Genomic DNA, 12,423 nt, shown 5'->3' on the forward strand with positions numbered 1-12,423 from the left:
GGAGAAGAAAGTTTGTCTCAGGACTGGCAGTGCCTCCCCCATGGGTGCAGCAGGCGTGGGCTGGCTGCAGGAAGCAGAGCATGTTGGCAGATCCCTCAGCAGACATGACCTACATCCACCTTCCTCCCCATGGGAGAGGAGCCGCTCCTGGGGCTGAGGGGGTAGGAGAAGCCCCAGCCCTCCCCAGAGTTTGCAGCTTTCCCTGAAGACTGGGTTGGGGATGGTTTCCCCTTAACGTGCCCTCACCAGCAGCTGCGCTGAGTAACCCGGGTGAGCCAGCAAGAGGCAAGCCCGGGAAACAGGAACCGTGTGGAGGGTGGGACTGCACAAACAAGGAGGCTGGGTGAATAAATCAGGCCTGGCTGTTGGCTTCCCTGTAAGAAACCTTCCATTAAGGCTCCACTGGGTATTTTTGGACTCCACCTGTCTATTTTTAGGAAGGATAATTAATGCCAAAGGAAATAAGGAAAAAAAAAAAAATCAAGCTTTAAGTCCAAGAGCGGAAAATTTGATATTCTCCACAAAATCACTATGATTAAAATCACTAGGATTAAAAAGGAAGAGTTACATTTCAGAAGTAAAAATAAGCTACAAGTCGCCGTAAAAATTGCATGTTACATGGTGCTTGCTAAGAGAAGGGAAGCATTTCAAGGAGACGGCGCTTCACCACTTAACTGTTATTAAATGGGAGTGAAGGCACAGCCGAATGCCCAGCTTTAAAAGGCAGCTGTCCCGTGGCCGTGTTTCTGTACCGCGCTGAGCTGTGCGGAGGCTCCCAGCTTCTCCGCCTGTTGTGATCCGGCGTTGGGAGGGGCTGGCTGGGACCCAGAGAACGACTGGCACAGGCTGTGCCCAGCCCTGTGCACAACGTTACACAGCAAGAGGAAAATCACAGCCAAGTTATGTAGCACCCTCACCAGGTCCATAAAATAATCTGCCTGAAGTACAGGGCTATTATAAGGCTAGAAAATCTGTTTTATGGACTCAGATGGGAAGCTCTGAGAAAAACCCCCCGCCTTATCGGAGACAGGAGCCGAAACGTGATGGAACAGCGTGTCCAATGCTTTTAAAATTCAGCAATTATTTAGATTCACATCCCTCAGCCTTATGATAGAGTCTTCTATCAGTGTTAATATTACCATTGCCTGTAGAAGAAAAAAGCCTTTCCTTATTCATCTTCTGGTTGCCTGTTCACATTCCATCCCACCCTAAACAGCAACTGCTTCAAAGCAGGGCCTCCTTGCTTGCCTGCTCAGCATCTTCAGCACAGCATCTTTGCCCTCCTCCAAGGAAAAACACTCTGGCTCCCTACTATCCCAGCTGCAATCCACATTCACTGTTACACACACAGACACGTTTTTATACCGTAGGGGTCACCTCATCTTAGACCGAGCCCAGCTTGTAAATTCCTAACACCACAGGGAACATTTGCATGAAATATCTAATAGAAGTGGAACATGTCAGGGGGCAGCAGTCACTATCTAAAGCAGTACCTCCCTTCTGGGTGCCTCTAAAAAGAGTTGCCTCTTTGCTTTGGGGAGTATCACACAAAAATCTTTTTAACTTAGAACTGCCATTTCCTGTAAGCAGGACTGTGGCCTGGGAAGGGTTGTTGCTGGGATAAATCCCTGGGAATTATTCAGTACAATTTCCTAATCATTCCTTTCCTGCCTGATAAACACTTGCTCCTGTATTTCTAATTACACAGAACCTGCTGGATGAGGATCTGTTTATTTCTAAGCTCAGGGAGGTAAATGTCATCTCCCATGAATGATAAAACAATTGGAAGAACAAGGACATGCAACAGAATGTCTTTTCTAATGAACAGTATTTCTAATTTTAAAAAGGTTTGCAGATGTGACACGGTAATGAGCATTTGAACTACTTGATGCCAGCCACATTTTAATGATCTGAAGCAGTATACAGTAAAAGTGAATCTGAAGTATTTCTATTTTGTATTTGCTTTCAATTGCTTTGGATAATAAAATGTTACAGCGGTATTATCCACAAATCTTAGAAGCCCAGATTCATGAGGTATTTATGCTACAGCTAATGAGCTCCTGGCTTCTCTGATCATTTCCTCAAAAAGCAAGAGTCATTGTGTGAAGAGAAGCCAAAGCTGGTACAGGCTTCATCGGTTATAAAGATACATAGCCCCCTCTTGACTGTCCCGTTCTAAGGCAGAGGTACAGCAAATACCTCAAAGGCCATCAGACAGCAGTAGATCTAATTGCCACATGGAAATGAGGCCAGTGAGTGCATCCAGCTCTCAGGTGACAAGTGCCGACGGCAGCACCGCTGTCGCCATCCGTGGGTGCCCTAGAGACATGTGCATGGAGGCGACCGACATGGGATGGACGCCTTCCTCCTAGGCCAGATTCTGCACTGGGAAACAGATCTGGGTGCTGGAGCCAAATTAGTGCCATTTGGCTCTCTTCACGGATGTGTCCCACTCCGTCAGCCCTACAAATCCTTTAGTTCTGAAGGCAAATTTATAACATGCTTGGTAGCATATTAACCAACTAAGCAAAGTCCTGCTTAGTATATTAAATCACAGCTAGAACCCAGAAATTCTGGAAAATCATCAACACAAGCGATGGGTCAACTTTTCAAAAGGGAAGGGCTACAGAGCTGTTTAAACTTTGTTGAAAAAGTCAGGGAGTAGTTGGTTATTTTATGTAGTCACACATCCATAATCTGAGTTAAAGTCTGTAAACAACTTCCTTGTTTCTTTGTAATATCTTAAGTTAAAAAACTTTCTTTAAAGAAGAAAAGCAACATTTTTTACATGAACCTTCTGTCAACATTTAAAATCCCCTAGATGGTACATTTGCCAGTTTCCTGTTTTCCTGGAATACTGTGCAGAAGACAAGTAGTCAATAACAGATTTTACAACCAACTCTGATGCCAAATTAAACTCATGATTCTTCTCTGTTCACATAAATCATGTCTTTTGGAGAACGTTACCCAGAAGTAATGGAAGAAGAGATAAAGGAATTTTCCCCTGCAGTTACATTCCCATTACTGACTAATTCCCATGTTTCGTACTTACCTTCAAATCAAGTTCAGTTCTAGAGCAGAGAAGTCGAAACTTCTCCCAATTGCCCAGGCAGGAAATTGGACTTCAAATCTAATGGGACTCTTTTGTGTTATGTTTATCAGTTTTACCTATGGTAAATGTACTCATATACTTACTAATTAAAATGGATTCATAATGGGGTCCCACACTAGCCAGCTTCAGCAAGGCATCCAGGTTAGGTGGAGTTTTGGGGAAAGGTACTCAATTTGTTCTTCAAAATGCACTTTTTTCTCACAGATGTGGTTACACGAAGAAAAAATGCCATTGTGTTGTAAGTAGAGGGAGTCTTTCAAATGTGATAACTCAGAGTGATACATAGATTTACATAGAGATACAACACATGAGGAAAAGCCTGTAGAAATACCAGACATGTAAAAACTGAAGACTAGAACTGTAAGCAATGAAGAATAACACAGAAATGATTGGGAAAGTATTAAAAGTGAATAATAAAAGGCGAAAAGGCTCACTGTGAGGTGGAACAGACACTTCACTAGAGAAGGGTTTATCTGCAAAGTACAGCCTCATATTCTGAAGAAAACTCTGTTTTTGAACACAATTCTGTAAAGTAAAATCAAATATGCATTTACATATGGTTAATTTTGTAAAACTTTTTTGTTTTCAAGGTAGTTACTTACTGAACTCTCTGAAGTATTAAAATCCAGTCACATAACCTAGATATGATACGCTTTTAACAGTTCTGGCTACAGAGCTGCCCTCTGGTTCTAGGGGTAAAGTTTACCCAGTCAGTGATCTTTCTTGAAATTTATTGATCTTATAAAAGGCAAGGCTTAGCAATCTGACTCACATGACGTAGGGGCTCCAAAAAATGCTGCTTTTTAGAAATATTTTCTAGTTACACAAGGAGTTTAACTGAGCCATCCACGTAGAAATCAAACAAATGAAAATTAGAAAAAAAAAAGTTTTCCTGTAGCAAAGATGATATCTACATTTAAACAGCATTAGGAGTAAATTGTAGCTTTTGATAGGATTTGAAGTTACCAGAAACCAAGTATAAATGCCACAGAAGAAAATTGGAATCAGTTACGACAAAGCTGACAGGCCGGGGAGAAATCCTTTCTATCAGCACTGTGCAGATGTGGGCTATTTCCTCTCTTTTCGTTAAGAGATCAGATTTTCACTACATGCTATTAAAAATCAGCAGCTATCACCAGTTTTCTGTGCCGTGGTATGTGACACCAGTGCTGCTCCCTGCATCCCCCCCCACAGGAGATCAGAAGGTGGTTCACTGGTAGCGGGTGTGCAGAGGGACCACTCCAGTGCAGGGAGAAGGATCTTCACCCCAAACAGAGCCATTTGACAGGGCAACCCAGAGGAAGTAATGATTTACTAACACTGGTTTTCCTCTTTAGAACTTTTTATAAGAGAGATTAGCAACAAGCAGCACAAATTAAAATGCTATTTTCCAAACTTCTGGGTTGACTGAACACTCATCCATGATAGTTGTGAGCAGACAGTGAAAAGGAAACATATCTCCAGAGCAAGCTGAGGGAATCTGAACATTCGGATTTTGGCCAGGATGCCAATCAGGGAGGCCAACCAATGCTAGATTTCAACAAGTAAAGCCTTATGTTGCTTTAAAGTCCTTTTCCCAGCAAGCCTCAAAGTGTTTCTTGAGTGTAAATTCCAGTTCTGCAAGCAAGTCTGCCCTGTGTTTTCCTGAAGCACTCTTGGAGTCAATAAAGCTCTAGAAGGATTCGGGAATCTGATCATATTGAACAGATTGCATGGCCTTTAAATCAATACAAAGAGAGTACACAAGAATTATTTCATGTACCACTGCAATAAAGGTAAAATAAGTCCGGTATCAATCGGCCAGGCAGATAAGTTTGATACGACAGCGTCCTTATATTTAAGAGCCATATTCCTAGAAACTAGTCATGCCAGTTAAGAAAAACATTCAGCAAATGCACAGATTTGAGCAAGTCCATAACCTTGGCTGAGTTAGGGGTGCTGACCCTGACCTTCTCTTCTCTCCTTAGGTACAGTATGTTTGCACCAGGAAGAAAGGAAATCTTAGAGGCAGGTGGGCGCATTAGTAGATGGACACCTTTGAGATCTGCAGAACAGGTAGACATGTTCGAAGATGTTTTTTCTCCCCCCTGAATTATTTTACTATCGGATTCATCCCCAATTCAAATTCAAGATGATGTTAAACAGCAACTATTGAAGGTAAACACACTGTGAAAACAGGCACAATAATAAAATGGTTAATATGGAACTTGAAGCAAGAATGAAAGAAGGGTAAAAATAAAAAATTTAGTATTATATTATAAAAACCTTTTAAGACTATTTGAAAATATTAGAGGTTTAACTGATATATAATTAATCACCAATCCACTGTCTAAAGGGAGGGCCAGCCCTACACTAACTAATGGCTTTATCAATCACCCGGGGAAAGTGCTTAAAGGAATTATTAATAATATTAGGAGATTAAATTATTGGATGGTAATACAGAGTAATCTGGATTGCTCAGTAAAGTGGGTACAAGTGGTTTTGATATCATCAAAATTAACTCAGACATTTAAGAAAAAACCCAAGAATTAGCTATACTCACCAGATGGAGGACTCCAGCTCAGGAAACCCAAGGACTCTGAAAAAAACTAGGTCAAAGAGCAGCTCAATGAGAGCTGCGTGTACATCTTACGGCCAGAAAGACTAGAGACATCTTTGTGAATAACCTATACAATAATTTTAGTTGGGAAATAAATTTGTACGGAAATGCAGACACTATAAGTTCTTATATAGAATCGGAGACTAATTCAGAAGATGCTAATTCAGCTGCAGGCTGTCCAAGACAGTCTGCAGCAGAGTCTGCCTGAATTCGTACTTGTTGGAGCTGGAGTGTATTTCACAAAAAAAAAAGCTTTGAGTCTCATTCAGGTATCCACAGATCAAGGGAGACATTAAAAGATTGGAGGATACTTGAAGCACAGGCGTGAGAAACCTTACACTCCAGGAAGGGGAAATAGGTGTTTGCAGCAGCCTTGGACAGCACGGTCTGCTCAGCCTGACACAGAGGGCTACTGGATGCCCCTGTCAGAGGGTACAAGCAATTCCAGGGCAACAGACAACTCCTCAGTCAGTCAGGAGTGAAATGACATCCGAAGGCAGAAACTGGAGTGAGGTTAGAAACAAAAGTTTTTTTAAAAATGGCTAATTAACTGTTGGCACAACTTACCACATGTTAACATGACTTCTTCAGCACTCGGGATTTCTCTAAAGAAACGCTGTAGGTCAAAGCAGTTGTTTGACAAATGTCCTGTCTGCCACTTGATCGCTTGGGCATAGGTTTCCCGAGAAGCAGTGACAGTCACTGCCTGGGCTGTGCCACAGCAGCCCCCTGGCACGGCAGCACTGTCCCTCCTCGCACGGAGCCTAGGAATGTGGAGTGCTCCATAAAAACCAGAGCCAAACAGGCCTGGCAGCGCCCAATTTCTGGCTTTGGCCTCAGATTGTCAGTTACCCAATTTATGCAAAGTAATCTTGATATCAAACTGAGTGAAATTTATGGCAGCAGACAAAAGCTCGTGATGAGCCAATTAACACCCCCCCGGGTCTGTGTCGTGCCCCTTGCCTCTTTTCGAGGCTTCAGCGTTACCCCAGCATGGTGCTGAGAACACAAAAAGCACAAACAAGAATTCAAGCAAACAGATACTTTAGAAATAAGTTAATTTTATTGAATAGGCATTATAGCTTCTCTCCCTTTCAAATAATGGAGAAGCCAATTCACACAGATTACAGAGCTATCAGTTACTTTGAATAATCTTTCATAAAAGAAAGAAATTAAATACAGTTCTGCTATAAAAAGTGCGACAGTTATAACTGGAAGTTTTTTCAAAACAAAAGCAAGTTTTACTACCTATTGCAAAAATTGGTTTAGTGCTTTAATACTTTACAAAGTAACAATCCCACTGCTAAAAACAGCTCTTACACATCATCTTTGTCAAAGTATGGATCAGATTAAAAATGACATTTTAATTGACTTTGAATGAAAACTGCATGTAGAAAAGGTTCTCAAGAACTCACACTTTTCACAACAAAAAATGCTCATTATCTTTTAATGTTAATTAATGCTCTTGTTTCTTTTGAATGATGGATTTAAACATGATATGGTAGTAAGCTTAAAAATGATGAACTGTTTTGTTTGCAGACAAGTGACTACAACCAATCACGTCCTTAAATAATGAACAGGGAAGGGAATGGGAAAAGATAAATTCACTCCTTTCATAAGGGATAAAAGTTTTGCATGAAAATGGTCAAATACAGAGAAACCCGAAAAGTCACTTCAGCTTTAAATAATTTTCTGATATATTTGTTATATTGTTTATTTAAATCCTAAATCAATCTTTGCTAAAATAGTATAAATTTATAGAAGACAACAAGAAACTCAGACTCTGAAAAATGAGAAGGATGGTATGACTACCAAGAAGTTGAATTCTTAGCCAACAAAAATCAATGAGACTTGCTTTATTCCTTACTAACATTTACTTAAGCCCCGGTGAGAGCCAACTACTATATTTCTTTGAAATATGGACTTCAAGTACAAATACATTTATTGTACATTTCTACGGTTTTAAAAATGCTGAGTTTGCTAGGTTATTAGAAAGAGCCACATTACCTGTCCTGATTTTTTAAACTTTGTATAATTAGCTTTGGTTATAATTGAAAAGAGACCCTCAGTTAACGCGTAAATGAACTTCTATAAACTAAGGGTGTGACATCTGTGTTATTTTAATTCTTGTTTGGGGAGACAAGCCACTCTATATGCAAACTGAACTGAGGAAGCCAAATCTTCTTTATTGGAAAATCTACCACAGGCTTTAAGGACAAAGAGCTTTAGATTTTGTCTAAGGAAGTAGAACACAAAAGGAAAAATGTTAGCAAAAAAGATGTACCAACAATTTGGGGAGCGCATATTATACAATAGTAATAGGAAAGTTATAATGAATTAGCTACATATACCTTTTGTGTATAATAATTCAGACTGTCCTTCAACATTTGCCCTAATCTGAGAGGCATCACGTTCTAACAACACAGGATTCTGTAACAAAAAAAGGTAAAATACAGCAAATGGCAGGAACACATGTAAACAGCATTGATATTTTCAATGTTTCATTCAACTTTTTCCATACAAAAACTTAGTCACAAGAATGAATGAGGAAGAACGAGGACTTCCAAGGAGAACAAAGTCTTTCAGCCACACAACAGTCAACTTCAAGGCATTATGAAAAGTTCATAACAGTATTTTACATCTTAAAATTGAATGCAAAATAAAGCTCTAGATGGGCTCCAATAAGAAAACAAGATCTTTATGCAGATTTGAAAAACTGCTTCACAGCTGAATCCTGGTAAGACTGACACATTCCAAACACAACAAGGAGCTAGCAGGGTAAGAGCAATGGGCTTGCAAAAGAGACAGAAGTAATTGCTCCCCCCTAGGAAAGAGCACAAACCTAATCCAGATAATTGGGACAGTTTTATACAAAGCTGTCGAAGTGGGCCTGGAATACTGTGTTTGGGAACTCCTAGCTGCTTAGGTCTATGTGGCTAATTCCCTTCATTATTTAATTAGGCTTAGATCCTGTTTGTTCTCCTCGGTTTATGTGAATGAGCAGAAATTGGTATGTGCATGCAAAGCTCCTTGAGCAGCTCCAAGGGAAAAGCATTTTTTGTACTGTACATGCACTCTGTGCATTATACAAAGACCATATTTACAGTACTCAATCTTGAGCAAATAAAAAATAAAATAATTGCTTAATTTCTGTTAGTATTAAAACATAAGTGCACACAATTTGCAAAGTTTCAAGACGAGAGCGCTTCTACCACGCCCACATGGCTGTGTTTCAATTCATACCTGATTGCAAGCCCGTTACAAGGAGATGCAGGGCATTCTCTGAGCCTGAGATGCCATCTTCTGCTGCTACATCTCCTGCGTATTTTAACCAAAAGCATGGGGAAGAGGCTTCGTGTTACTTAAACCTGGAGGCAATGACAGCAAGGCAGTGTTCCACTTCATCTTGACTGCAAAGATACTGTTTAGACGCCACGGGGCCAGAGTGAACTGTGTCTGTTTTAAAGGCAAGAATGGCCAGGCTTGCTCCGTGTTGGCTAGGCTGGCCGTGGCTCCCAGGCTCCCGACGGACTGTCAGGCTTCATCAGGCAAAGGTGCTGTGCCAAAGGGTTCTGATTTTATTCTGTGGCAAAGCAGTTATGTGGGATTTACCTAAAAACGTGGCTTTTACCTCCCAGTTTGCATGAGAGGGAAAGTGTAACTCCGGTGTAACTCCATTTTCATATTTACATTGATTTTGCATGTGAACAAAGGAAGAACTGGGTCACTGTCATACCAGCTTACACTTCCCCTTTTGTTTTTTTAAACAGCATTGGAAAGGGGCAAAATAAAAACGAAATACACAGCTGGCACACAGGAGTCAGGCACTGTTTAGTTCTAACATTGGATCACACTTCTGCCATCTCAGATGATTCTGCCACTCGAGTAGAATTTGCTTTGTATAAGAAGGGTAGAAAACTTGCCATTTTTCTCTCCCTCCTTCCCCAATAGCAAACTCTGCAACAGAGTAAGAGACTACATTAGATGCAGAGATGACTGGCAAAACATTTCTCTGTTTCCCCAGAATACAGGAAGATCTACAAAACTCCCAGTCTTGAAGGAAATAGTTTTTGATACATCTTAACTGTTTTACCTCTTTTTAGTATTCTGGTGCCATGGTTACTCCAGTACCTACCACCATCTCTCTAGTTTTACCCCTATTTCCTCTCTTGGCAAAGGTTTCCCGACACACTGATGCTGAGCAAAGAATAACAATTTTTTAAAGAAAAATTTCTTTTAAGATTAGAGGTTATTCAGATGACTAGGCATGCAGTTAGGTAGACTTACAGCAGGCTGGAGTATTTTACAGTCATGGTTAAACGAGGAAGTGGGACAGAGGCTGCATCCAGTTAAGTGACTCTCAGTCCCCAAAAAGTCATTTTAAGGCTGTTTGGAACACGGTGGCTTTTACCCATATCGCGTGTTCCACAGTGCAAATGTGCATCAGCCGTTTCAATTCTCTTGGTACAGTACGTGCATTCAGGTAATGGGAGATAAAACTGCAATCAGAACAGTATATTCACTTGAGAGGAAAAAAACCAAACCCAAACAAAACAGAGTGATCATGATATCCATGAAAAAAAAGTCTCAAAACCCCCCAAAATCAGTGGCATACACTAGCCCTGTTAAGAATGCAACAGTTAAACAGACAATTATATGGTGTTTTGGTACAAGGCAAGTCTCTCCATATTCAAGCAATCACTTTATGAATAAGCCCAATTATTTGTTCACAGATGGAAAAATCACTAAAGAGAAAATGTAAATTCCATTGACTGAAAAGAAGCGTAGACTAATAAAGAAGAGCCCTGAATGTGTGTTGGAGTAACGCTCACTTGATTGTTCTGAAACCAAGAAAGAGCTTTTGCTCCCACAGAAATTGATGCTCAGTACATCTTAAAACCAGCCTATGTATTAGGAGAAACCTGGATGCAGAATCTTAGCATTAGGCGTCCAGATTTGATAATTTTGGTTGCAATACATACCTTAATAGTAATTCTGGAACAAATAAACAAACCCCAACAAACTGAAACACAGAAGATACGGAATTTTAAAAACTACAGAGACTCCTGACTTAACATATGCGTTAGTTTGCAAAGTCTTTTTTGCACGGTTCATCAGTAATTGATATGTACAGTACAAAGAACTATGAAGAATAAAATCTGAACACTTTAATCTGAAAGAAGCTAATGCATATTTGATATATATTAAAACACAATGTATCTGCCAGTTAAAGGATGACATTTCTATGATCTAGAGTGATTTTCTTCCCACAGATGCTAAATGATTGCACTGGTTATTCATTCTCGATTTTCCTTGTGAAGGAATAATAAATCTCTGACTTTGTTTTTTAAAAAAAGCAAAGTAATATTACTCCAATGGATTCAGGGTGTCTTATGAATGTCCCACGTCAATCAATATCTGTACGGAAATGTTTCATTTGGTAAGAAAACTTTCCAGCTCAGTGTTTATTCAGACGCTGCTTATAAAAGTAGCTATTGGTAGGGACTGGAAAGAAGAGTAGAATTAAATAGAGAGGGATACTGTTGTACCAAAATATATAAAGAAAAATTTAAAGCTTTTCAATTAAAAAAAATTTGTATATTCAACTCGCATTAGATACAGATGTGCACAACAGACAGAGCAGTTAGAAACAACAAGTACATTTACAAAGCTTTCTTTTCATGGTTAATATCTACCAGCATTTCTGAAGGTAACCTACTAAAATGATGACCCTGTTTATAATAAAGGCGCAAAATATTGCTCTGTAGCATATTTTCAAAATAATATAAAAATAATTTCTATATTACAATTTAAACTTGGCTTGTAAAATTCCAACATAATACAGCCTTAAATCTACAAACAGAACATACTTACAAACACCTTTGTGTTGTTTTCCTCTCGTTTTTAACAATATAGTATTTTAGTCATATACACTGGAAATGAATGTGCAAATTAAAATAGATACTAGTGTCTGTTACTGAAATAATTTAAATTCTATGCTATATACTGTTTGGTGATCCTCTGCGTAAGCTGCCATACCCTAAAACAAATACTCTTTGAATACACTGACAGAGACTTAAAATACACTAAGCTGAAAAGCCATCTGCAGTCAGAATCAGTTATTTTGCTTCCTGGACTTATGTTTATTTGAGATTATTGTGGTTTCTATTAACAGACGGGCTTTTACCTGTGCAAAACATTCCCAGTGTTATGAAGACCTTACTCCCTTTACTCGCTCGTACTTGACTTTCACCTTCAGCCTGCAAGGGTTTTGTGTGTCCGTGAAGCACCTGGTTTAAGGCCCCATTACTAACAGGATTCTGTCCGCAGGTTTCAGAGGACAGCAGATCTAGCCCAAAGGGGCCTAAGGCTTCCCTCCCTCTGCTCCTCAGGCAAAATTCTCATCAGTTCTCTCCTCGGAAGAGTGAGGTCAGGCAGCCTAAGGGGAACAAACAGTGGCTAAAGGCTCAGGCCTCCGTCCCACAAACATTTATGCTTTTTCTTAACAGTTGTGTTAAGTTTCTGAAAACAAGCAGTCTCCTTGATGTCAGGGAGACTATTCATATTAGTGAAGTTGAGCACCAGTGTAACTGTTTGCAGAGTCAGAGAGTTAGAGGGCAGTATTTTGTCAGATCTGTGCTGTGCATTTTTTTTGATATCTACACATTCATCACACGAGGAGTAGATTACCCTGAATATGCCTGTATGTACA

Source organism: Numenius arquata, chromosome 11, assembly GCF_964106895.1.
Source record: "Numenius arquata chromosome 11, bNumArq3.hap1.1, whole genome shotgun sequence".
Taxonomy (NCBI): domain Eukaryota; kingdom Metazoa; phylum Chordata; class Aves; order Charadriiformes; family Scolopacidae; genus Numenius; species Numenius arquata.